This window comes from Lithobates pipiens, unplaced genomic scaffold, assembly GCF_037356315.1.
Source record: "Lithobates pipiens isolate NorthernLeopardFrog02 unplaced genomic scaffold, aLitPip1_a1.2 Scaffold_18, whole genome shotgun sequence".
Lineage (NCBI taxonomy): Eukaryota > Metazoa > Chordata > Amphibia > Anura > Ranidae > Lithobates > Lithobates pipiens.
Window position 1 is genome coordinate 588,796,195 of NW_027507758.1, and position 26,920 is coordinate 588,823,114.

Consider the following 26,920-nt stretch of genomic DNA (forward strand, 5'->3'; position numbering starts at 1 on the left):
CTTATATACAAAAAAATAAATAAGGTTGTGTACAAGTAAATAGGTACCCAGCATGTCCAACTTTGCGTGACCCCATGAAATGGCAACAGACTTTAGTTTTAAAGGCCTCTAAGGTCATCAGTTTAGCATTGCGCAGGAGGTCTGGTGCTGGATATGTAGCATGTGTATCGCAATCAATTTATTCATGTCTAGGTGTTCCCAATGCATGCGTTTACATTTGTACATGTGTGTATGTGGGGGCTCCAAACAAGATTTTTACAATTTTTCTTTTTGGTGACAGGTTCTATTAAACCACTTGCTTACCAGCCACTTAAATCCCCTTCCTGCCCAGGCCAATTTCAACTTTCAGCGCTGTAAAACTTTGAATGACAATTGCGCTGTCATGCAACGCTATCCAAATTAAATTTTTATCATTTTTTTTCACACAAATGAGAGCTTTCTTTAGGTGGTATTTAATCACTGCTGGGTTTTTTATTTTTTGTCAAAAAAACGAAAAAGGATAGAAAATCAAAACAAAAAAAACAAAAAACATTTTCGTAGTTTGTTATAAAATTTGGAAAACAGGCAATTGCTCTCCTTCATTGATGTGTGCTGATGGGGCTGCACTGATGGGCACTGATAGGTTGCACTTATGAGGCGGCACTGATGGGCATTGATGGGCACTGGTAGGTGGCACCGATGATGAGGCACTGGTTGGCAGCACTGATATGCATCTGTAGGTGGCACTGTTGGGCACTGGCAGGTGGAACTGGAGGGAACTGCATAGCAGCAGTGCCTCTCCCTGTTCAGGACAGATGCTCCTTTGTCAGAGGCCTGTGATCAGCTTTTTTTAGCGTGAGGGAAAAGAAAAAGGCGATTATCTTTTGTTTACATCACGTGATCAGCTGTCATTGACTGACAGCTGATCACGTGGTAAGGGGCCAGCCCCTTACTCTGATCAACCAAGTCTCATTGACTCAGTGATCACAAAGCCCGCAGGGGGCGTGCAGGCAGCAGCATGGGAGGACTTCTATTGATGCCCTCCCGGCAATCGAGGCATGCGCTATAGCCATCATTCGGCTATAGTGCAGGCGGGAAGAAGTTAAAGAAGAAGTTAAACATCTTAAAGCGGAGGTCCACCCTAAAGTGGACCTTCCGCTCATTGGAATCCTCCCCCCCTCCGGCGCCACAATTGGCACCTTTCAGGGGGGAGGGGGGGTACAGATACCTGTACTGTACAGGTACTTCCGGCGTAGATTCTGCAGAAGGCACGCCCCTTTCCGCAGAATCGACTGCCCTTTCTGAAACTCCCCCGCTGCCTGCTGGGAAACACACAGATCCCAGAGACAGCGGGGACTATCCTTATTGCGCAGCGCGACTCGCGCATGCGCAGTAGGGAACCGGGAAATGAACCCGAAAGGCTCCACTTCCTGATTCCCATACCCAAGATGGCGGTGGCAGCACCCGAGAGACGATCGAGAGATCGGCTTCGGGTGCCGACATCACGGGCGCGCTGGGCGGGTAAGTGTCACTATTTTAAAAGTCAGCAGCTGCAGTATTTGTAGCTGCTGGCTTTTAAAAAAAATAAAAAAACGCAGACTCCCGCTTTAAGGACTGAGCTTCTTTCTGAGATTTGGTGTTTACAAGTTAAAAATGTTACGCATAAAAAAAAAAAACTGGTAATGCAGCACTCAATCCAGCTAATGGGGAGTTGATGGGGGTGGACAATCACTAGTGTCTCGGTCCCACACTAGAGTTTAGGGTTCCCACTTGCTTCAGGTTACAAGACAAGATGCTGGAGCTCAGCAAAATCAGTGTCTCAATGTCCAGAGTCCACCCTTGTTCGCAGCTGTGAACCATTCCAACCTACCTCACAGACACTAAGTGAGGTAGGTTGGAGCGGTTCACAGCTGCGAACAAGGGTGGACTCTGGACACTGATTTTGCTAAGCTCCAGCATCTTGTCTTGTAACCTGAAGCAAGTGGGAACCCTAAACTCTAGTGTGGGACCGAGAGACTAGTGATTGTCCACCCCCATCAACTTCCCATTCCCTGGATTGAGTGCTGCATTACCAGTTTTTGAGCCTGCCAGCTGTTACTGTCATACCGATACTGCCCGGATCTCCTGTGTCAGAAGTCCATGAGAACGCCAGGTCCAGGGGCGTTGGGAGGGGGGGGGGGGGGGGCGAAGCCCCGAATGTGACCCAGAAAAGCCCAGAGTCTCGGCCATTTATTTTAAAATGACTAGCCCTGAGTCCCCCATGAAAGTGTGGCGCCGCACTATGCATGAGCGAGAATGAGCGAGCGTCCGCCTGCGTCCGTTGCCCATGATAGACGGTCCATCATAGGCATTGCGCAGTCATGATGGACAGATGAGTGTGGCCGAGTGCCGATTAGTCCTGCCGAGTGCCATAGCAGGTCCCGCCTTCTGGAGCCTGCAACGCCTATGATGGACGTCCCACTGTTCCAACGCCGGGACCGCGGGACGTGTGACGTCCACCATAGACGATGCAGGCTCCAGAAGGCGAGAATTACAATGCAGCCGCTGCTCCACATCCCCGCTCGGTGCTCGGGCGGGCAGTTCTCTAAGCTGAGGTAGGTCAGACAGCGTATGTAAAGCTCCGTGTAGGCAGGTCAGTGTATGTAGTTCAGTGTAGGTAGGTCACTACCATCAGTGTATGTAGGTCACTACCATCAGTGTATGTAGGTCAGGTAGGTTACGGCCCAGCCAAAAATAAAGGCAGCGTCACATACACCCCCCCCCCCCCGCCCCGTTTCCGGCCTTAGACTATGGGCTGAAGCCCCTGGTCTTTTTGCCACCTAACAACGCCCCTGGCCAGGTCGGTGAGCCGCTCATAGTGGTCGTATACAGCAGCGGGAGATCTTCACTACCCAGGAGTGGGCGATATGCTTATCTTATTGGCTATCTGTTAAGCCTGCACTTCTTAAGGTGGCAGAATCGCACCGTTTCATATTCCATGAAGATTTGTCACAGGGTGTTGCAACATTATCATTTGTGTTGATTTTAACCATTATAGACGTTGTCTGTTTCCTGTATTTGTGCACATTTATTTTTTGAACTTTTAGCATTTTTTGATTTTGTGTTTGCAGGTCTTCTCAACGGTATGACATTCTTGGTGTGATGCACATTTATACATGCTTATGTTTATGTATTCCTTTCTTTTTTTATTTTTACAGCATAACCTATAGTTCACCATTTGTGCAGCTCCTTTTGTCCCATAGTTTAGTTTTTGTGTTGTTTTTCACTTTGAATTGCAGCTTTAGTATTATACATAATAACGCAGTTCTTTCTTTCGCCAGAGCTTTAAAACAAGGCTTATCAATACTTCCGGCAGTTGCAAGCAGCATCTCTAGACGCCTACAACCTGGACCAGATATTTGGAGGAACCAGATGGCATTGCAAACGGCTTACACGTTACAAGGGTGAACCCTCTTCCTCAGAGCCACAACGGTCCATTGCGGTGATACCTCACATGTGTGGATTGAACACCGTTTTCATACGTGGGCGATGCTCATGTATGCATTCGCTTCTGCACGTGAGCTCGGTGGGATGAGAATTTTTTTTTTTTTTTTTTATTTTACCTTTTATTTTTACACTGTAAAAAAATTAAAATAAATGGTGTCAATTTTATTCCTATTACAAAGAATGTAAACATCCCTTGTAATAGAAAAAAAAAGCACGACAGGAGCTCTTAAATATGCTCATGTATGCATTCGCTTCTGCATGTGAGCTCGGAGGCACGAGAATTATTATTTTATTTTTTTTAAAGAACAGTGTTAAAAAAAAAAAAGAAGGATTGTGTCACTTTTATTCCTATTACAAGGCATATAAACATCCCTTGTAATAGAAAAAAAAAGCATGACAGGACCTCTTAAATATGAAATCTGGGGTAAAAAAGACGTCAGATCTCATATTTACACTAAAATGCAAAAAACAAAAAATGTAATTAACCACTTTTCAGACCGGACCATTTTGCTGGTAAATGACCAGAGGTCTTTTTACAATTTGGCACTGCGCTGTTTTAACTGGTAATTGCGCGGTCATGCAATGTTGTACCCAAACAAAATTTGCGTCCTTTTCTTCCCACAAATAGAGCTTTCTTTTGATGGTATTTGATTGCCTCTGCGATTTTTATTTTTTGCGATATAAACGTAAAAAGACCGCAAATTTTGAAAAAAAATGATATTTTCTACTTTTTGTTATTAGAAAAATCCAATAAACTCAATTTTAGTCATACATTTAGGCCAAAATGTATTCAGCCACATGTCTTTGGTAAAAAAAAAAAGTAAATAATTGTATATTTATTGGTTTGCGCAAAAGTTGTCACATCTACAAACTAAGGTACGTTTTCTGGAATTTACGCAGCTTTTAGTTTACGACTGCCTATCTCATTTCTTGAGGTGCTAAAATGGCAGGGCAGTACAAAACCCCCCCAAATGACCCCATTTTGGAAAGTAGACCCCCTAAGGAAATTGATAAGTGGCATGTTGAGCCCATTGAATATTTTATTTTTTTGCCTCAAGCGATTGAATAATGACAAAAAAAAAATTTTTTTTTTTTTTTACACAAAGTTGTCACTAAATGATATATTGCTCACACATGCTAAGGCATATGTGAAATGACACCCCAAAATAAATTCTGCTGCTTCTCCTGAGTACGGGGATACCACATATGTGGGACTTTTTGGGAGCCTAGCCGCGTACGGGGCCCCGAAAACCAAGCACCGCCTTCAGGCTTTCTAAGGGCGTAAATTTTTGATTTCACTTCTCACTACCTATTACAGTTTTGAAGGCCATAAAATGCCAAGATGGCACAAAACCCCCACAAATGACCCCATTTTAGAAAGTAGACACCCCAAGCTATTTGCTGAGAGGCATGTTGAGTCCATGGAATATTTTATATTTTGCCACAAGTTGCGGGAAAATTACAAACTTTTTTTTTTTTTTTTTCACAAAGTTGTCACTAAATGATATATTGCTCACGCATGCCATGGGCATATGTGAAATGACACCCCAAAATAAATTCTGCTGCTTCTCCTGAGTACGGGAATACCACATATGTGGGACTTTTTGGGAGCCTAGCCGCGTACGGGGCCCCGAAAACCAAGCACCGCCTTCAGGCTTTCTAAGGGCGTTACAGTTTTGAAGGCCATAAAATGCCAAGATGGCACAAACCCCCCCAAATGACCCCGTTTTGGAAAGTAGACACCCCTAAATTTAGGGGTACACTAGTGAGACTAGGTAATAAATGGCGGGTGCCCTGAAACTATAAAAAAATAACTAACCAACCAGCGTCACCTGTAACAGTTATATGGTGATCACTGGTGAAAGGGTTAACTAGGGGGCAATCAGGGGGCTTTATGCGGTAGTATATGGGGGTCCCTGGCGCTATAAAAAGCTGCGGCGAACCTAAATACCTACCTGCCTAACTAGCGTCACCTGTGACACTAATACAGCGATCAGAAAAACGATCGCTTATTAGGCTGGGTTCACACTGGAGCGATGCGGGAACGCCACGAATCCGCGGCGGGTTCCCGCATCACATGCCTCCCGGCGGCAGTTCACACTGCCCTATGCAAACTGCTGGGAGTGTCAGTGAAATGTTAATGACACCCCCAGATCAGTTCGCATATCGCAGTGCGATCTGCAAACTTGGATCGCATGGTGTGAACACCCATGCGATCCGATTCTGCTGCGGGCCAAAAAAAGGGTCCCGTGCGAATTTGCGGCGGGTGCGGCGGGTGCGATGCGAATTCAGCCATACTATCTGTATGGCTGAACTCGAATCGCACAGAGATCGGATGTGATTTGCACTGCAGTGCGGTGCGAATCACATTCGTTCTCATAAACCGCTGCAATGTGAACCCAGCCTTAGTGACACTGGCGACGGGGGGTGATCACGGGGTTAAACCTTTATTGGGGGGGTTAGAGGGGTACATTAGAACTAAAGGGGGCTAACCCTAACTGCCCTAACAGTTATTACAGTCACAAATGACACCAATGCAAAAAAAAAAAAATGACATTGGTGTCACTGTGACTGGGGGGCAGGGGTAATTGGGGGGGTGATCGGGGGGGTGTGAGTGTGCCTGGCATGTTCTACTGTGAAGTGTCGTGTTGGTGCAACTCACCGATCCGCTCTCCTCGGTGTCGGAACGAAAAATACCGACACGGAGGAGAGATTACATCACTTCCTCTCCTGTGTTTACATTACAGGAGAGGAAGTGATGTCACGAAGGATTTCTATTCGCCGGGAGCGATCGCGAGGGGGTGGCCATGAATGAATGGCCGCCCCCTCATCCCGGATCGCTCGCGAACGAATACCGACCGCCGCAGGCACCGGGCGGGGGCCCGTTCGGGCCCCCGACCCACGGGAAGGCAGGGACGTACAGGTACGCCCATATGCCTGCCCGTGCCATTCTGTCGACGTACAACGTCGTGCGGCGGTCGGGAAGTGGTTAAAAAAAAAAAATGTTGCTTTAAGAGCTATGGGCGGAATTGACGTTTTGATGTCTCTTCTGCCCTGCATTGATATGGAGATGGGTGGGGGCCATCTTCTCCTCACTCATCTCCATACCAAGCCAGGAAGGAGACTCAATTGCCTCCGCCGCTACCGACGGCTCCTGTAAGCAGCGGAGGGCACCGGAGAACGGCGGGAGAGAGGGGGTCCCTCTCTCGCCACCGATAAAAGTGATCTTGCAGTGAATCCGCCGCAGAGACCACTTTTATCTGAAACTGGACTGCTTACTGAAGAAGAGGATACAGGGGTTATGGTAGCTAGCTGCTGCCATAACAACCATATCCCTCTTCAAAGTGCCGACTTATATCGGCGTGAGCCGGTCAGGAAGTGGTTAAAATACACCTATGATAAAAATTATAGATCCTTGATTTCTTTGTAAGTGGGTAAACTTTAAATCTACAGGGGATCAAATAATTATTTTCCCCACTGTATGTGTATCTTCTGCATGGAATGCAGGTTCTTGCTAGCAGAAGATCCTGCAGAAAATATGTGCCTAACGTACTTTGTGTTTAGATGGGTTTAAATGCGTACAGCGTTTAGGGGGTCATTCACACGGGCAAAAACAAAGCTGTTTAAATTTACATGTGTATTTTCTGCATGAAAGAAAGGTTCTTGCTGTCAAAGCTAGAGCTCATTCACACGGGGAAAAAAAAATCCTGCGTTTAGGGCTCATTCACATGGACAGAAAAAAAGCTGCATATAGGGCTCATTCATATGGGCAGAAAAAAAAAGCTGTGTTTAGGGCTCATTTACATGGGCAGAAAAAAAAAGCTGTGTTTAGGGCTCATTTACATGGGCAGAAAAAAAAGCTGTGTTTAAGGCTCATTTACATGGGCAGAATAAAAAAGCAAGCTGTGTTTAGGACTCGTTCACACGGCCAGAAAAAAAAGCAAGCTGTGTTTAGGACTCGTTCACACGGCCAGAAAAAAAAGCAAGCTGTGTTTAGGGCTCGTTCACATGGGCAGAAAAAAAAGCTGCGTTTAGGGCTTGTTCACATGGGCAGAAAAAAAAAGCCGTTTAGGGCTCATTTACATGGGCAGAAAAAAAAAGCTGCGTTTAGGGCTCATTTACATGGGCAGAAAAAAAAAGCTGCGTTTAGGGCTCATTCATATGGGTAGAAAAAAAAGCTGTGTTTAGGGCTCATTCATATGGGCAGAAAAAAAAAAGCTGTGTTTAGGGCTCATTCATATGGGCAGAAAAAAAAAGCTGTGTTTAGGGCTCATTTACATGGGCAGAAAAAAAAAGCTGTGTTTAGGGCTCATTTACATGGGCAGAAAAAAAAAGCTGTGTTTAGGGCTCATTCATATGGGCAGAAAAAAAAAGCTGTGTTTAGGGCTCATTCATATGGGCAGAAAAAAAAGCTGTGTTTAGGGCTCATTCATATGGGCAGAAAAAAAAAAGCTGTGTTTAGGGCTCATTCATATGGGCAGAAAAAAAAGCTGTGTTTAGGGCTCATTCATATGGGCAGAAAAAAAAGCTGTGTTTAGGGCTCATTCATATGGGCAGAAAAAAAAAAGCTGCGTTTAAGGCTCATTTACATGGACAGAAAAAAGCTGCGTCTAGGGCTCATTCACACAGGCAAAAAAGAAAAAAACTGCGTTTGGGGTTTATTCACACGGGCAAAAAACAAAACAAAAACCTGCATTTAGGGCTCATTCATACGGACAGAAAAAAAATTCTGTGTTTAGGGCTTATTTACATGGGCAGAAAAAAAAAAATCAGCATTTAGGGCTCATTTACATGGGCAGAAAAAAAGCCGCATATGTGGCTCATTCACACAGGCAGAAAAAAAAAGCTGTGTTTATTCACACAGGCAGAAAAAAAAAATCTTGCGTTAGGGCTCATTTACATGGGCAGAAAAAAAGCCGCATTTGTGGCTCATTCACACAGGCAGAAAAAAAAAATCTGCGTCTAGGGCACCTTTACATGGGTAGGAAAAAAATATGCATTTAGGGCTCATTCACACAGACAAAAAAAAAAAAGAAAAATCTGTGTTTAGGGCTCATTCACACGGGCCAAAAAAAAATGCCTTTAGGTGCAATTACCGCAATTTCAAAACACACTGTTAAAAACAGTCAAATCGCATCTCAGCGTGTTCCGGTGAAAACACGGTGCAATTCTGCCATGATGATTCGCATTTTCTGGAACTTCTTTTGGGCATCACGCGATTGGGTTGGGCATTTGCAGGGCGATTTGTTTAAGGACAATGGCAGCAGAATCACAACCACATTTTTAAGTGCCTTTGAAATGAACGCTACCTGAACACGCCGATGTGCGATTTGACATTTTAAACAGCACGTTTTGAAACGGCAGGTGGAACCGCGGCAAAACGCGGGACGCGTTCATCCATGCGATGATCTCTTAATGGCGCCCTAACTGTGGTGCAAGTTTGCCACGTTGCAATCACACAAAAACCGTGTGGCGCGCGTCACCCCAACAGAAGTTCTGTAACTTCTGTTGAGGGCGACGCACATTGCGAAATTTTGTTTGCGCAGCAAAAAAATAAAAATAAAATCACACCACATTTAGGGTGCTATGAAGAGATAATGGCATCACAAATCGCGTTTTGCGGCGATTAAAAAAAAAATGGCTGTGCATAAAATCTGCCCATCTGTACGGCCCTGAACTGAGATGTGTCCTGCTTCTTTTTTTTTTCTGCGCAACTAAACGCAACGCGCGTTTTCGCATGCAGACGCAGCAGCGCTTGGACATTGGATAAAAACAGAGACATGAGCACATGTGACCACAGCCATGATCCACTAACAGGTAACGCAGTGTACTCAGATGCTGATTGGCTACCGCAGGTTTACACACTTTGCACATCGCATTGCAATTGATACTTTGTTTATATTACAAAACAACAAATACAAAGAGCAACAAATAAATACAAAGAGCAACAAATAACAAATGGAAAGAGAAACAAATAACATAGAAAGGGCAACAAATAAATACAAAAAACAACAAATACAAAGAGCAACAAATAAATACAAAAGGGCAACATTGTATAAAGAAACATGGCAGGCTGCCAATCAGACACCTTGCACTTCTGTCTGGGGCTGCATTGGTTAATCCCCCCCCCCCCTCCTCTCCCATGCAGGATCTGCAGCCCCCCTCCCCTCCTCTCCTTTGCACACATTGCATGCATCCCCCCCCCTCCCTCCTCACCTGCCCTGCACACCCCAGAGGCACTCACAGGGGGGACGTGGGGCTCCTGGGTCTGGGGGGTCTCCAGAGGCACAGGGGACACTGACTTGTGCATGTGCCAGAAAAGGAAGAACCACCCAACCCAGGAGCCAGTTTCCTGAACAAAGCCCTGCCTGACTGAGGCATTCTGGGAGATGTAGTTTTCCTGGACTCTCCTGCCTGAATAAATGAATACAAATATCCATTAACCTGAGGCTGGTGAACACTCAGAGCAACAATACACCGCCTGATAGACAGAGCACAATGCAACTGCTAGGCCACAGCTGCCTGCACAGTGCACACAATATACAATCCTCTGAATTATTTGCATCACAACACAGTAAAATGTAGCCACATATAACATGTACTAAAATAAAAAGCCATTTTTTTTGTTTGTTTTTTCTTGAAGGTAAAAAAAAGTCTTAGGATGTATCAGAAAGAAATCTTCCCTCTGGATAAGGGGAGACAATATGTTTATTTGTACTTGAATAAACTAGAAGAATATTTTATATCATTTTTTTATATATAAAAAAAAAAAACATTTTATTAGTTAGTGATATAAAATATTCTTCTTAGGATGTATCAGAAATACTTGAAGTGATTGTAACCGTATTAGTGCAATTGTGACTCGATGTATCAGAAAGAAATTCACACTTTATATAAAATATTCTTCTAATTTATTCATATATATATATATATATATATATATATATATATATATATATATATATATATATATATATATATATATATATATATATATATATATATATATATGTATATATATAAAAAAACATTGTATTAGTTACTTATAAAAAATTATAAACTAGAATAATATTTTATATAAGTAAATAATAAACTGTGGATTTTTTTAAACATAAAAAATGAATAAACTAGAAAAATATTTTATATATTAAAAAAAAATCCCCAGTTTATTAGTTAGTGATATAAAATATTCTTCTAAAAAAATCCCCCATTTATTAGTGAGTGATATAAAATATTCTTCTAATTTATTCATTTTGTATATGAAAAAAAATCCCTAATTTATTCGTTCTTTCTTGATCAATTTTTAATTTTTTCTGTTATTGAAGGAAAAAAACAAGAAGTCTTAGGATATATCAGAAAGAAATCTTCCCTCTGGGTAAGGGGAGGCAATACGTTTATTCATACTTTATATAAAATATTCTTCTAGTTTATTCATTTTTTTATATAAAAAAATCCCCATTTTATTAGTTACTTATAAAAAATGAATAAACTAGAACAAGATTTTATATAAGTAACGAATAAACTGGAGATTTTTTTAACTATACAAAATGAATAACCTAGAACAATATTTTATATATTTAAAAAAATCCCCAGTTTGTGATATAAAATATTCTTCTGATTTATTCATTTTTTATATGAAAAAAATCTCAAATTTATTCGTTCTTTCTTGATCAATTTTTTTTATTGAAGGTAAAAAACAAGAGGTCTTACGATGTATGAGAAATACTTGAAGTGATTGTAGCCATATTAGTGCAATTGTGACTCGATGTATCGGAAAGAAATCTTCCCTCTGGATAAGGGGAGGCAATACGTTTATTCATACTTTATATAAAATATTCTTCTAGTTTATTCATTTTTTATATAAAAAAAATTCCCATTTTATTAGTTACTTATATAAAATTTTCTTCTAGTTCATTTTATATATTTTAAAAAATCCCCAGTTTATTAGTTACTTATATAAAATATTCTTCTAATTTATTCATTTTTTTATATGAAAAAAAAATCCCTAATTTATTCGTTCTTTCTTGATCATTTTTTTTTAATTGAAGGCAAAAAAACAAAAAGTATTGGATGTATCGGAAAGAAATCTTCCCTCTGAATAAGGGGAGGAAATGCATTTATTAATTTTTATATATAAAAAAAAATGAATAACCTAAAATAATATTTTATATAAGTAACTAATAAAATTGGGATTTTTATATATACAGTGCCTTGCGAAAGTATTCGGCCCCCTTGAACTTTTCAACCTTTTGCCACATTTCAGGCTTCAAACATAAAGATATAAAAATTTAATTTTTTGTGAAGAATCACCACAATTGTGAAGTGGAACAAAATCTATTAGATTTCTGAAACTTTTTTAACTAATAAAAAAATGAAAAGTTGGGCGTGCAAAATTATTCGGCCCCCTTGCGTTAATACTTTGTAGAGCCACCTTTTGCTGCGATTACAGCTGCAAGTCGCTTGGGGTATGTCTCTATCAGTTTTGTACATCGAGAGACTGAAATTCTTGCCCATTCTTCCTTGCAAAACAGCTCGAGCTCAGTGAGGTTGGATGGAGAGTGTTTGTGAACAGCAGTTTTTAGCTCTTTCCACAGATTCTCGATTGGATTCAGGTCTGGACTTTGACTTGGCCATTCTAACACCTGGATACGTTTATTTGTGAACCATTCCTTTGTAGATTTTGCTGTATGTTTGGGATCATTGTCTTGTTAGAAGATAAATATCCGTCCCAGTTTCAGGTCTTTTGCAGACTCCAACAGGTTTTCATCCAGAATGGTCCTGTATTTGGCTGCATCCACCTTCCCCTCAATTTTAACCATCTTCCCTGCCCCTGCTGAAGAAAAGCAGGCCCAAACCATGATGCTGCCACCACCATGTTTGACAGTGGGGATGGTGTGTTGAGGGTAATGAGCTGTGTTGCTTTTACGCCAAACATATCGTTTTGCATTGTGGGCAAAAAGTTTGATTTTGGTTTCATCTGACCAGAGCACCTTCTTCCACATGTTTGGTGTGTCTCCCAGGTGGCTTGTGGCAAACTTTAGACGAGACTTTTTATGGATATCTTTGATAAATGGCTTTCTTCTTGCCACTTTTCCATAAAGGCCAGATTTGTGCAGTGTACGACTGATTGTTGTCCTATGGACAGACTCTCCCACCTCAGCTGTAGTTCTCTGCAGTTCATCCAGAGTGATCATGGGCCTCTTGGCTGCATCTCTGATCAGTCTTCGCCTTGTCTGAGCTGAAAGTTTAGAGGGACGGCCAGGTCTTGGTAGATTTGCAGTGGTCTGATACTCCTTCCATTTCAAAATGATCGCTTGCACAGTGATCCTTGGGATGTTTAAACTTGGGAAATCTTTTTGTATCCAAATAGCTTAAGGCTCGGTTCACACAGGACGCGGCACGACTTGCCGCGCCGCGACCTGACAAGTCACCCCCGTTTTGTACTACGGAACCGTTCTAAGAGGAGCGACTCGAGTCGCTCCGACTTAGAAAAAAGGTTCCTGTACTACTTTTGGGCGACCTCGGGCGACTTGCATTGACTTCTATACAGAAGTCGTTTGCAAGTCGCCGCTGAGGTCGCGGCAGGTCGCGGCAAGTCGCGCCGCGTCCTGTGTGAACCGAGCCTTAAACTTCTCCACAACAGTATTACGGACCTGCCTGGTGTGTTCCTTGGTCTTCATGATGCTCTCTGCACTTTCAACAGAACCCTGAGACTATCACAGAGCAGGTGCATTTATACAGAGACTTGATTACACACAGGTGGATTCTATTTATCACCATTAGTCATTTAGGACAACATTGGATCATTCAGAGATCCTCGCTAAACTTCTGGAGTGAGTTTGCTGCACTGAAAGTAAAGGGGCCGAATAATTTTGCACGCACCACTTTTCAGTTTTTTATTTGCTAAAAAAGTTTAAAATATCCAATAGATTTCGTTCCACTTCACAATTGTGTCCCACTTGTTGGTGATTCTTCACAAAAAATAAAAATGTTATATCTTTATGTTTGAAGCCTGAAATGTGGCAAAAGGTTGAAAAGTTCAAGGGGGCCGAATACTTTCGCAAGGCACTGTATATAAAGAATAAATAAACTAGAAGAATATTTTATATAAAGTACGAATAAACGTATTGCCTCCCCTTATCCAGAGAGAAGATTTCTTTCTGATACATCCTAAGACTTCTTGTTTTTTTACTTTCAATAAAAAAAAATTGATCAAGAGAGAACGAATAGATTAGGGATTTTTTTCAAATAAAAAATGAATAAATTAGAAGAATATTTTATATAAGTAACTAATAAACTGGGCATTATTTTAAATATAAAAAAAATGAATAAACTAGAAGAATGTTTTATATAAAGTACGAATAAACTTATTGCCTCCCCTTATCCAGAGGGAAGATTTCTTTCTGATACATCCTGTTAAGACTTCTTGTTTTTTTTACCTTCAATTAAAAAAAAATGATCAAGAAAGAATGAATAAATTAGGGATTTTTAGAATATTTGATTTAAGTACCTAATAAACTGGGGATTTTTTTTCATATAAAAATGAATAAACCAGAAGAATATTTTATATAAGTAACTAATAAAATGCTTATTTGTTTAATATAAAGAATGTATAAACTAGAAGAATATTTTATGTAAAGTACGAATAAACGTATTGCCTCCCCTTATCCAGAGGGAAGATTTCTTTCTGATACATCCTAAGACTTCTTGTTTTTTTTTACCTTCAATAAAAAAAAAATGGGGCGTGTCCGGCGCGTGACTAGTATGGCTGCTTGAAGACAGAGCTCCTCACTCTGATGGCCTTCACAAGCGACTTCCAGCCTTCCCCGGTGATTTTTTAGCTCCGGTGGATCACCGCAGACATCCACTCATCGTAGGGGAGATGTCCCTCAAGCGGAAAGAGGACCGAATCCCTCGTAAGCTGACGGCCTACATGTACCAGCCGTCCGCGCGGCGCGGCCAAGATGGTGCCGCAGCATCAGGCCTGCACACGCTGAAGGAGGCCGCGGCTTCTCCCCGCCGAGACAGAAACATCCCCGCTCGGGACATTGCACTGGTAAGTGCAAACGGAGGGGGAAGCCCCTGTGTATCACCTCCGGGAACACCAATCTCCCGCAGCCCAGCTAAATCCAAAATGTGCCTGGATACTGCAGGGGGATCGCAGGATGACACACAGACTGCCACTATGCCATGCATCCTCCCCCAGCAGAACCCACAGCCTGACGCTATAGCAGCGTTTCCCACAGCGGGACAAGCAGTCATGGACACCACTCTCAAGGACATGTTAATGTCCCTCAGAAGCTCCTTACAGGCGGACATGCTCTCCCTTGTGCACAGCTTTGGGAGCAGCATTCATGCACTAGAGAACAGGGCCTCACATATAGAGGCTAACGTGGGAGACATTACTGTTACAGTGAATGACATTATAGATGCCCAGGAAGTACAGGCCCATGACATCAGCTGGATTAAAGACAAAATGGCGGACTTAGAGGACAGGGACAGACGCAACAACTTTAAAATCCGCGGAGTCCCTGAATCCGTTCAAAATGCTGAACTACCCACGTTCACGAAAAATCTGCTTAAAACTGTGCTGCCTGACGCAAAGAATATCGAGCTTATTGTTGACCGCATTCACAGATTACCAAAGCCCACTTTCCTCCCAGATGCCGTGCCCCGGGACGTCATCCTCAGAGTGCATTTTTACCATATCAAAGAGCAATTTATGCATAGGGTGTGAGCACTGGACACTCTTCCTGAACAGTACAATCAATTGCAAATCTATGCTGACTTGTCCCAACACACCTTGAGCAGGCGCAGACAACTTAACATGATCACCAAGGGGCTGCGTAACAATCAGATCCAATACCAGTGGATAGCACCCTCCAAAATATCCATCCACCATGGAGGATCGAAACACCTAATCACCTCACTGCAACAAGGTCTGAGACTCCTGCAAGACTGGAATATCATTCCTACTGATGTGACCCCCATGGGCCACAGCAACATGGGAGTTGTAAAAGCACATCCTCTTCCACCGAGACCCCAAAAAACCCACCCCCCTCCACAGTAATCTGGGGAACATGATAACTCATGCCGTATGAGTGTGTCTTCTGTTCACGCTCGGTCTCAAGGGACTACTTACCCCCACTTAGTGTTTCTGGCACGACTGTGCCAAGAACTATACTTGTGGAAACACTCTCCAGTTAATTCCTGCCTTTTGTTCTTCCTAGAGAACCCATCCCGAGTCTCTGCCTGTGACACAGGCACCTTTCTCACCCATCTGAACCATTCCGACCGTTCGCTACTTGATTCCTGTTGAAGGGAGCTACTCCTGATCCACCTAATCTGTTCGCCATTTTTTCTCCCTCTCCCTACTATCATAAGCCCCCTTTTTTTTTCTTCTTGCAGGTTGTACCTTCAAACAACACTTTGCTCAGCGTCAGATCTGCATAACTGTCGTACAGCTCTATAGAAGACTTCTTCGCGCAGCACTTTGGACTCCTACTCCTCCTATAACATTTTCAAGGTAACACACACCCTTACTGCTGCTCTTGTCTGGTCACTGGCCAAGCAAACCAAATGTGACATCATCTGCGCATAAGAGACACATTTCTTAGCCAGCCCCCCACCCCCCCCTACCTGCACCAACAAATATTTTAACACCACCTATTTTGCTAACGCAAAGACAAAAAAAAAGGAGTATTAATTGCCATCAACAACTCTTTAGCATTCCAATCCACCCTTTGTGTCCAAGATCCAGAAGGCCGTTACATCATTCTGACCTGCACAATCAATGGTGCTCCCTATACAATAGTCTCTCTATACGCCCCTAATGTCCACCAAGCTCGATTTCTATGCAAGCTCCATAAGAAAGTTGCCGAGATTCAGCAGGGAGCGGTAATCTGGTGCAGGGACTTTAAGGCCGCGTACACACGCGCGGACTGTTCGCCCAACTTTGTCCGTCCAACAGTTTCGGCAAACAGTCCGCTCAAACTTAGCATGGACGGACATGGCCACACACGACGGACGAACAGTTTGCTGAAACCGTGCGCGATGACATGAACGGCACGTACGACGGGACGAAAAATACGACGTCCTATACACTGCATTATAGCTTTCGGCGTGAAAATCCTTTCTGAGCATGCGCGCAACTTTGTTTGACGAACAAGCCTACACACGGGCGGACTGTTCGCTCAAACAAGGTTTCAGCGGACAATTTTTCGGAAATTCCGAAAAACCTTGTCCGTCCAACTGTCCGCTGAAACTGTCCGCTGAAAGCCCACACACGAGCGGACTGTCCGCCCAAACACTGTTCAGCGGACAAAGTTGGGCGAACAGTCCGCCCGTGTGTACGCGGCCTAACTGTACTCCTGATTCTGAATTAGACTCTTCTGCCCACACCAAGCGCCATAGACTAGCCCTAAACCCTCTACTGACAACATTTCGACTTTATGATGTTTGGAGATGCCAGCATGCGGACGAAAAAGACTTCACTTTTTTTTTTCTCCTTGCCACAACTCATATTCACGCATAGATTTTTTTTTTGACGGACCCCTGGACCTTGCAAAAAATCTCCTCTTTGGAGATACATCCCAACACTTGGTCTGATCATTCACCGGTGAGCATCACTATAGAAGACTCTACTAAAAGTACCCCTGATTATCTATGGAGACTTAACACCAGGATTTTACAATCAGAACCGTATACCCAGTTGCTCAATGATAACCTGAAAGCTTTTTTCTCACAGAATAAAGACTCTGTTGCGGACCCACACATCTTGTGGGCTTCACACAAAGCGTTTATGAGGGGGCTCTTCATTCAATATGGAGCGAGGGACAGGAGGCAAAGGAGGCAGCGGATAGACAACATTCTCACTACCATCCAAACTACTGATCTCCTTAATAAACAGCTCCCCAATCCGGTGCTTAAATCTAAACTGATCTCCCTTAGACTTGAACTTGCTTCTAGAATACCATGACAAAGCTCAAAAACGCTTTAAAATGAAGTTTTACTCTGAAGGCAATAAACCCGGTAAAGTGCTTTCCCATCAAATTAAAGGTCATCTACCGAAATCACCCATTCCCTTCCTGCATCACCCCACCACCAATGCTAGATTATCCAACCCACAAGATATTGCAAACGCCTTTATCGTTTACTACAGTCGTCTTTACAATCTGGATAATGAAGCAACTTTACCCAAGCCCCAACTCTCCCAGATTCAAGCTTTTTTGCAGTCAATAAATTTGCCCCAGCTTACCCCACAACAATTAGAACTGCTAAACTCCCCATTCACGTAGGAGGAAATCATGAAAGCCATCCAAACACTACCAAATAACAAAGCTCCAGGCCCAGATGGGTTTGTTGGGGAGTACTATAAACAATTTACCTCTATATTGACTGAACATTTAATCCCGTTATTTAACTCTGCTGCCTCCTCCGCCTCCTTTCCTCCAGAAATGCCCAAAGCCTTGTTACCATACCGAAGCCAGGGAAGGAGCCCACCCTACCACAGAATTTTTGCCCCATTTCACTTCTCAACCACGATGTGAAGCTATATGCAAAAGTCATTGCATATAGGCTCAACGACATCCTGCCTCTGCTAATACATACCGACCAGTCAGGTTTTGTCAAAGGATGTCAAACATCAGACGCTACAAGGCGCATGATTAACATTTACCACCACGCAGTGACCCATCGGGTGCCTTCTCTGCTTCTCTCTTTGGATGCGGAGAAGGCATTTGATAGGGTTCACTGGCAATACCTTAGAATGACTCTAGAGAAATTTGGTTTCCATGGATTTATCCTCACTGCAATATTAGCCTTATACTCTTCCCCCTCAGCCCAAGTATACTGCCTGTCCATGCTGTCAACAACCTTTGCCATAACAAATGGCACAAGGCAAGGATGTCCCCTCTCACCTCTGATATTTGACCTTACGATTGAACCCCTTGCAGCAAAAATTAGATCCCAGCAAAACATCTCTGGATTCTGCATTGGAACTTCTGAGCATAAGATCAGCCTCTTTGCTGATGACATTATTTTGTCGCTGACCAACCCTGCTCCCTCCCTGGCTTCGGTGCATATTATTCTTGATGAATTTAGCAATGTTTCATACTATAAGGTCAATACCTCTAAATCTTACATTCTTCCCTTAGCAATGCCAGCGCAACAACGGGCACGCCTGCAAAGCAGTCATCAATAGGCATGGTCTACACATTCTCTCCAATATCTGGGTACTAAATTGACTAGAGATACGAACGACCTTTACAATGCCAACTTTCTCCCCTTCTTGCATAATTTCCCAAAGGAACTAGACAAGATCTCCAAGCTGACACTCTCTGCCTCAGGCAGGCTAGCGGCATTCAAAATGATCATTCTCCCTCAGCTACTATACCTTTTTAGGGCACTTCCCATCTTGTTACCCGCATCTTACTTCACGCAACTCCAATCCCTTCTTAGAAAATTTGTTTGGCAAGGGAAAAGAAACAGAGTTTCTCAAAAACTCCTTGTGAAACACAAATCGGTAGATGGCATAGGGTACATCAACTTGCAGGATTATCATAATGCAACAATCTTAGCACAGCTGAGAGCATGGTTCCTCCCTGAACCCACTAACCACTGGAGTTCTATGGAAGCTTCCCAAATCCCTGGCAAGAACCTCAAAAACTGGCTACTCAGTTTTCCCAAACTGAGAAAAACTGACCGCAGTATTTCTCCAACCTTACATGCATCAGTAGGGGCATTTGAGTATCTTCTTAAAAATCGACCTACTTCCGCTTGTACTTACCAAGTCCCTATTCCATTAGAGGTCCTCAACCTAATAATTTCCAACATGCAGGTATCTTCTTGGACAGACAGAGGTGTACAGCATATTGCGGATCTATACAATGAAGATTTTGTACACTCATTCACTTCGCTACAGCACATTTTCTCACTCCCCTTGAAGGAATACTACAAGTACATTCAAATCTCGCACTGTCTAATCCGAAACCCACATCTCCAATTATACCTCCCCCTGAAAATCTGGCAATAGTTCACTAATCACACTTCCCCAACCAAAGGCATCTCTATTTTTTACGCTACACTCAAGGGTAAGAACACCTTCGAGACCCTTCCCCCCCATGCTGAAATGGGAAAAGGATCTTGGAATTCCCATATCTCCACACCAATGGCAGTGTGCGCTGCGTTTAAATCACACAGTTACAAAATCCGCCAATCTGTGGGAACTTACCTACAAGGTCAATCTTAGATGGTACCTAACGCCTCATCAATTACTTACATATGACACCGCAGTAGATGCCTCCTGCTGGAGACAATGTAATTTCCCAGGGACCCTCTATCACATATTGTGGGAATGCCCCAAAATTGCACCACTGTGGACAGATGTATTCCGCCTGTTATCTGAGATTACACATATCCCTATAAGCCCATCACCTGAACTGGCAATTCTAACCATTGGCATAGACAACTACCCTTATAGACTTCGCTACATAATTACACATATCCTCTTAGCGACCAGATTGACGATAGCCCGCCACTGGAAGTCCCCAGAACAGATCTCTTGTACAGAAATTGTGCGTTTGGGGCAACTGCATGGAGCATATGAACGTATGTTTGCTACATCAGAAGGGTGTCTAGCCAAAACTGCGAAATTTTGGGAGGATTGGGATTCCTGGTATGTCCGACCACAACCGTAATTTGTCTGATCACTTCTAGCCACTTTGCCTGTTCAATCACCTGCAACATGACACAAGCCCTGCCCACCTTCCCCTCTCCCCCCCACCCCTCCTTTTTTTTTTCTTCCCCCCCCCTTTTTCTATCTTTCTCTCTCCGCTGTCCCCATATGCTCCTTCTCTCTCTGTGCGCCGATGTTGTGTGCCACATTGACTCATCTCCAAATTGGTCATACCCTGCGCAATGGTATCCTCAGATGGGGTACTTGTTAACTATCAGTTCATCGTTCTATTGTCTCTTTTTTATTTTGTTCATAGACTAACGGTTAGCTCATTGCCAATTGCAACTCAATGCAACTAGATGAGAACATGTTACATATACGGTTTCCAGTCTAGCATAGACTGCTATAGCGGTAGTTGTAAGTACTGTGATGGGGGGGGTCCTTCGCCTTTGGGCACAGCGTGTTCCCCTCAGGGGTGCCTGTAGGCGGGACCTACCATCCCCGCTTTCCCTTCTTTATTCTATCCCTTGTTTTTCCCTTATACTACTACTTTTTTAATATATGTTTATGGAACCATCCAAATTTAAAAGTTGTGGTCCTCCTAGGACTAGGGGTTGCTTATGCTATAATATGCTGTTGAACAAGCTGTATGATCTGTACTTTTGACTCTTTGTACACTTTGTTATGCATAACACAATAAAAACTATTGAAACTAAAAAAAATAAAAATGATAACAAAAGAACAAATAAACTGGGGATTTTTTTTTGATATAAAAAATAAATTAACTAGAAGAATATTTTATATAAGTAACTAATAAAATGGGGATTTTTTTTAAATACAAAAATGAATGAACTAGAAGAATATTTTATATAAGTAACTACTAAACTGGGGATTTATTTTTTATATAAAAAATGAATAAAGTAGAAGAATATTTTATATAAAGTATGAATAAACGTATTGCCTCCCCTTATCCAGAGGGAGGATTTCTTTCTGATACATCCTAAGACTTCTTGTTTTTTTTCCTTCAATAAAAAAAAAAAAATGATCAAGAAAGAATGAATAAATTAGGGATTTTTTTTCATATAAAAAAATTATAAATTAGAAGAATATTTTATATCACTAATTAATAAACTGGGGATTTTTTTTAGAAGAATATTTTATATCACTAACTAATAAACTGGGGATTTTTTTTAAATATATAAAATATTCTTCTAATTTATTCATTTTTTATATTTTAAAAAAATACCCAGTTTATTAGTTACTAAAATATTAAAATATTCTTCTAGTTTATTCATTTTTATATGAAAACAAAAATCACTCGTTTATTCATTCTTTCTTGATAAATTTTCTTAATACATTTTTTTATTGAAGGTAAAAAACAAAAAAGTCTTAACAGGATGTATCAGGGGGAGTCCATAATTGTATTTGTTCTTTATATAAAATATTCTACTAGTTTATAAATTTTTCATATTTAAAAAATCCCCAATGTATTAGTTCTTTATGTAAAATATTCATTCAGTTTATTATTTTGTTATATGAAAAAATCCCTAGTTTATTATTTATATGAAATATTATTCTAGCTTATTCATTCTGTATATACATTTCCCCTAGTTTATTATATCTTTATAAAACATATTTGTCTAGCTTAGGATGTTTTTATATCAAATATTCATCCAGTTTATTCATTTTTTCAACAATCCCTAATTTGATAATTCTTTATATAAAATGCCTCTAGTATATTATTTTATATAACATATCAGTCCAGTCCAGGGGTCTCAAACTGGCGGCCCTCCAACTGTTGCAAAACTACAAGTCCCATCATGCCTCTGCCTGTGGGAGTCATGCTTGTAACTGCCAGCCTTGCAATGCCTCATGGGACTTGTAGATTCACAACAGCTGGAGGACCACCAGTTTGAGACCCCTGGTCTAATCTATTAATTCGTTTTATTCAATTCACCTAGTTTAATAATTCTTTATATAAAATATTCTCCTAATTTAATAATTATTTACATACATGCATCCTAGTTTATCAATTTCATTATATAACAAAATCTCCTAGTTTATTAATTCCCCATATAAAATATTATCCTAGTTTATTTATTCTGTATATATAATATTCCCCTAGTTTAGTAATTAATTATGTAAAATATTATTTTGGTTTAAATATACGGTATATAAAATGTCTCTAGTTTATTTTTCTCTATAGAAAATATCTTTCTAGTTTATACATTTTTGTATTCTATGTACCTACAATAGTTTAATTCTTTGTGTAAAATATTCTCCTAATTTAATAATTCTCCTAATTTAATAATTCTTTACACACATTTCTACTAGTTTATCAATTATTTTCTTTCCTATAAAAAATTCTAGTTTATTAATTCTCCATATAAAATATTCTCCTAGTTAATTTATTCTTTATATAAAAGATTTCTCTTAGTTTAGTAATTCTATATATAAAATATTCTCCTAGATTAGTAATTCTCTATTATTATTATTATTATAATACAGGGTTTATATAGCGCCAACAGTTTGCACAGTGCTTTACAACATGAGGGCAGACAGTACAGTAACAATACAATTCAATATAAGAGGAATTAGAGGGCCCTGCTCATTAGAACTGCTTTATCTAAAAAAAAAATAAAAAAAATGTTTGGCTTATTAATTCTCTATATAAAATGTCTGTAGTTTATTTTTCCTTGTACAAAATATCCTTTTAGTTTATCAATTCATTGGAGGTTATTTACGAAAGGCAAATCCACTTTGCACTACAAGTGCACTTGGAAGTGCAGTCGCTGTAAATCCGAGGGGGACATGAGCAGAGCTTCCCCTCATTTCAGATCTACCCCTCAGATTTACAGCAACTGCACTTCCAAGTGCACTTGCAGTGCAAAGTCGATTTGCCTTTCATAAATAACCCCCATTGCATTTAATTTACCTAGTTTATCAAATCTTTTTATAAAATATACTCCTAATTTAATAATTATTTACATACATTTCTCCTCAATTCTTTTTATATAACACATTCTCTCTTTTTTTTATTAATTCTTTGTATAAAATATTCTCCTAGTTTAGTAAATGTTTATGTAAAATACTTATGTCTCTAGTTTATTATTCCTTATATGAATTATCCTTCTAATTTATGAGTTCATTGCATTCAATTGACTTAATTTGTTAATTCTTTATATAGTCTAATTTAATAATTCTCCACATCAAATTCTCCTAGTTCACTAATTCTTTATATAACAAATTCCCCTAGTTTATTAGTTCCTTATATTGCATATTCTCTTTTTTAATTCTTTATATACAACATTCTCCTAGTCTATTAATTTGCTATATGGAATTCCCTAGTTCATTAATTCTTTAGATAAAATATTCTCCTAATTTATCATTATTATTTTATTTTAATTTTTTTATTTACACACTCACCAGCCACTTTATTAGGTATACCTTGCTAGTACTGGGTTGGACCCTCTTTTGCCCAAAACTGTCATAATTATTTGCCGTATTGATTCAACAAGGTGTTGGGAACGTTTCTCAGAGATTTTGGTCCATGGTGATATGATAGCATCACACAGTTGCTGCAGATTTGTCGGCTGCACATCCATGATGTCAATCTCTGTTTCACACATCCCAAAGGTGCTTTATTGAAATGAGATCTGGTGAGTGTGGAGGCCACTGGAGTACAGTGACCTCACTGCCATGTTCAAGAAACCAGTGGTGAGATGATTGGAGCTTTGTGACATGGTGTATTATCCTGCTGGAAGGAGCCATCAGAAGATGGCTACACCGTAGTCACAAAAGGGTGGAGTCAGCAACAATACCTAGGTAGGCCGTGGGGTAGGCCGTGTGCCAAGAAAATATCCTCCACACCATTACACCACCAACCTGAACCGTTAGGCAGGCAGATGGATCCATGCTTTCATGTTATTTACGTCAAATTCTGACTCAACCATCTGAATGTCACAGCAGGAATCGAGACTCATCAGGCCAGACCATAAAATATTTCCATGATGAGGATTTTTTTATATAAAATATTTAAGGACTAGTGTAACACTTCCATGTGTGTATTTCCCCTAACAATGCCTTCACCTACTTTGCTCTCCAGGAGCCATCCTTATTGAGGCATCCTCCAGGAAGGCAACCACAGGCAAGCTCTGTCCTCTCTAATTTACTTGTGAAGCTGCAAAAGAGAGTTGGACCTCTCTTCCAGGAGATCTTCTGTGCTTATATGGCCCATAGTTAAGCAGCAACAAGCAAAAATGCTGACCATATAGGAGTGGCAGAATTTTCTTTCCAGACACTTCTTGGGAGAATCAAATGGCCAAAAAAAGTTAAGATTTGTTTCAAACTGCCAGCTACAGCATATATTTGTGTGTTGACACCCAGGGCTGGACTGGGACAGAAATTTGGCCCTGGACTTCATCCAGACCAGCCCACTTACATTTTGAGTGTCCCATCACCCCCCCCTTTACACCAGAGTGTCCCATCAGCACCCCCTTACATCAGAGTGTCCCATCAGCACCCCCTTACATCAGAGTGTCCCATCAGCAGCCCCCTTACATCAGAGTGTCCCATCAGCACCCCCTTACATCAGAGTGTCCCATCAGCACCCCCTTACATCAGAGTGTCCCATCAGCAGCCCCCTTACATCAGAGTGTCCCACTGAGCCATCGGCCCACCGGGAAACTCCCGGTAGTCCCAATGGCCAGTACATGCCTGTTGACACCTAATTTAGGACATCTGGCCCCTTTATTCTTGTCTATTTTAGAAGGTTAGTTCTGCTATAAGCTTTATGGAACTGAACTCAAGGGAAGATTTGTTATGTTTTAGGGAACATTTAGAGTTTGTTTATATTGCTTCAAAATGTGGCATTGACACACTTTTTTTTAGACATATCAGTCTGGATGTTAGACCACCTCTTCAAACTCAATCTATTCAAAACCAAGTTTAGAATATTTTCTCCTCCACGTGCCTCTTCCCCTGACTTCCCCATTAAAATCAATGGCTTAACTATCAAACCCGTCCTGCACACCAAGGTTGTAGGTGTAATTCTGGACTCCGAACTACCCTTTCGGCTTCACATCCAATTACTGTCAAAAGCTTACTACCTCAACTGCTGCTACATCGGAGATTTTTTTAATATTATACAGGGTTTATATAGTGCCAACAGTTTGCGCAGCTCTTTACAACAGGAGGGCAGACAGTACAGTTACAATACAATTAAATACAGGAGGAATCAGATAGATCTCTTCTTAACCAACACCACCGCAAAGCTCCTAGTTCACTCTCTGGTTATCTCTCATCTCGACTCCTACAGCTTCCTTCTCACTGGCTTACCTTTACATAGGCTATCCCCCTATCAGTCCATCATGAATGTTGCTGCCAGACTCATCCACCTTAAAGTGGTTGTAAACCCGTTTTAAAAAATCCTGAAAAAACAAAATCCTGTAAGACAAAGACATAATGAGCTAGTATGCATAGCATACTAGCTCATTATGAATAACTTACCTGAGAACGAATCCCCCGAAGCCGTCCTCCATCTTCCTCTTCGCCGCTGCCATGGATCCCGGAGCGACTTCCGGGTCTCGCGGCTCCGGCGCTGTGATTCGCCGGAGCCGCGATGACTTCACTCCCGCGCATGCGCACGGGAGCTGACACTCGCGGCATATCGCTGCGATCTGCGGCCTGCCCCTGTGCGCCTGCGTGCCGCTGTCTACGGCGCATGCGCCGTAGACAGCAGTGGCTGTCTTTGGGTAAATATCTCCTAAACCGTGTAGGTTTAGGAGATATTTCTTGGACCTACAGGCAAGCCTTAATCTAGGCTTACCTGTAGGTCAAAGTTGGTTGTAAGGGTTTACAACCACTTTAACAATTGCTCAGTGTCTGCTACCCCTCTCTGTCAATACCTCCACTGGCTTCTGCTCACCCAATGAATTGAATTCAAAACAACTTACAAGCTCCCCAGCTACATTACTGTCAGGAATGGTTCCACCTGCTGGGGTTGTATTGTCGGTGTTTGCATTTATATTTTCACTCATCCTAATAAATGTCATTATTTTCACTCTACATGAGTTTGGTTTGCTCTGTTACTGTCCACACAGTTCTGGTCACACCTAATTCATGACAGAATATCAAGGCCACCCCTGACCAGAAGTGGCTGCGCAAAGAGGGACCATCTCGGTTCTGTTTGTTTTGCTGAAATTAATTTGCTGAAATTAAGCACGATAAGATCGTTTATTATTCTCTGCTGGCGTCAGAGAGTGGTGAATATTGCCCCAGACACTGAAAAAGTGGACCAGTGACGGGCTGCAAGAGAGTGTTCGATTAGCTCACTGCCTGGTTGATCAGGGCTATATGCTGTTTGGGGATGTTCAGCCTTTAATTCAAATGTGTACAGAGCTAGCCCTGTCCTGTATTCCAAAGGGCCGTGATGATTTTTCTCCCCCTTTCAGTGTTGATCAGGTGGAGTCTCTAGTGTGGCTTTTGGACTCTGCATACTTTTTTTTTTTGAGCGCTATTCAGCTTGTCCTCAACAGTTTAGAAAAATACACTCAAAAGAACACTGCGCTGCCTAAAAAGCTCTTAAAATAAGCAAAATCAAGCAGCTAACACAACAAACAGATAAACGTGTTTCTAAAAGTAAATAGGTGTATAAAGTGTAGCGCTAAAGATGATAGTCTGGTTAGAACATGTCAGGACCCCCAGACATATAAACCTACATAAAATGATACTGTAGTGAACTGGTGACCTATACTAAAAAAATATCAAATAAAATTACAA

At 41.4% G+C, this 26,920-nt stretch overlaps 1 protein-coding gene across 10 annotated transcripts in view; it reads right to left on the reverse strand.

Annotated features, from left to right (window-relative positions):
- LOC143989134 (uncharacterized) overlaps positions 1-26,920 on the reverse strand; it is a 383,321-nt gene that overhangs the window by 33,096 nt on the left and 323,305 nt on the right. For 2 of the 10 annotated variants that reach the window (XM_077489166.1, XM_077489164.1), the window contains exon 1: positions 9,710-9,812. The exons of 6 other annotated variants lie outside the window; for them this stretch is intronic. The gene's annotated coding sequence lies outside the window, so the exon portion shown is untranslated. Of the gene's footprint in view, positions 1-9,681; positions 9,813-26,920 lie in introns of those variants that run through there. 2 more of the 10 variants (XM_077489165.1, XM_077489163.1) reach the window with 1 other exon arrangement.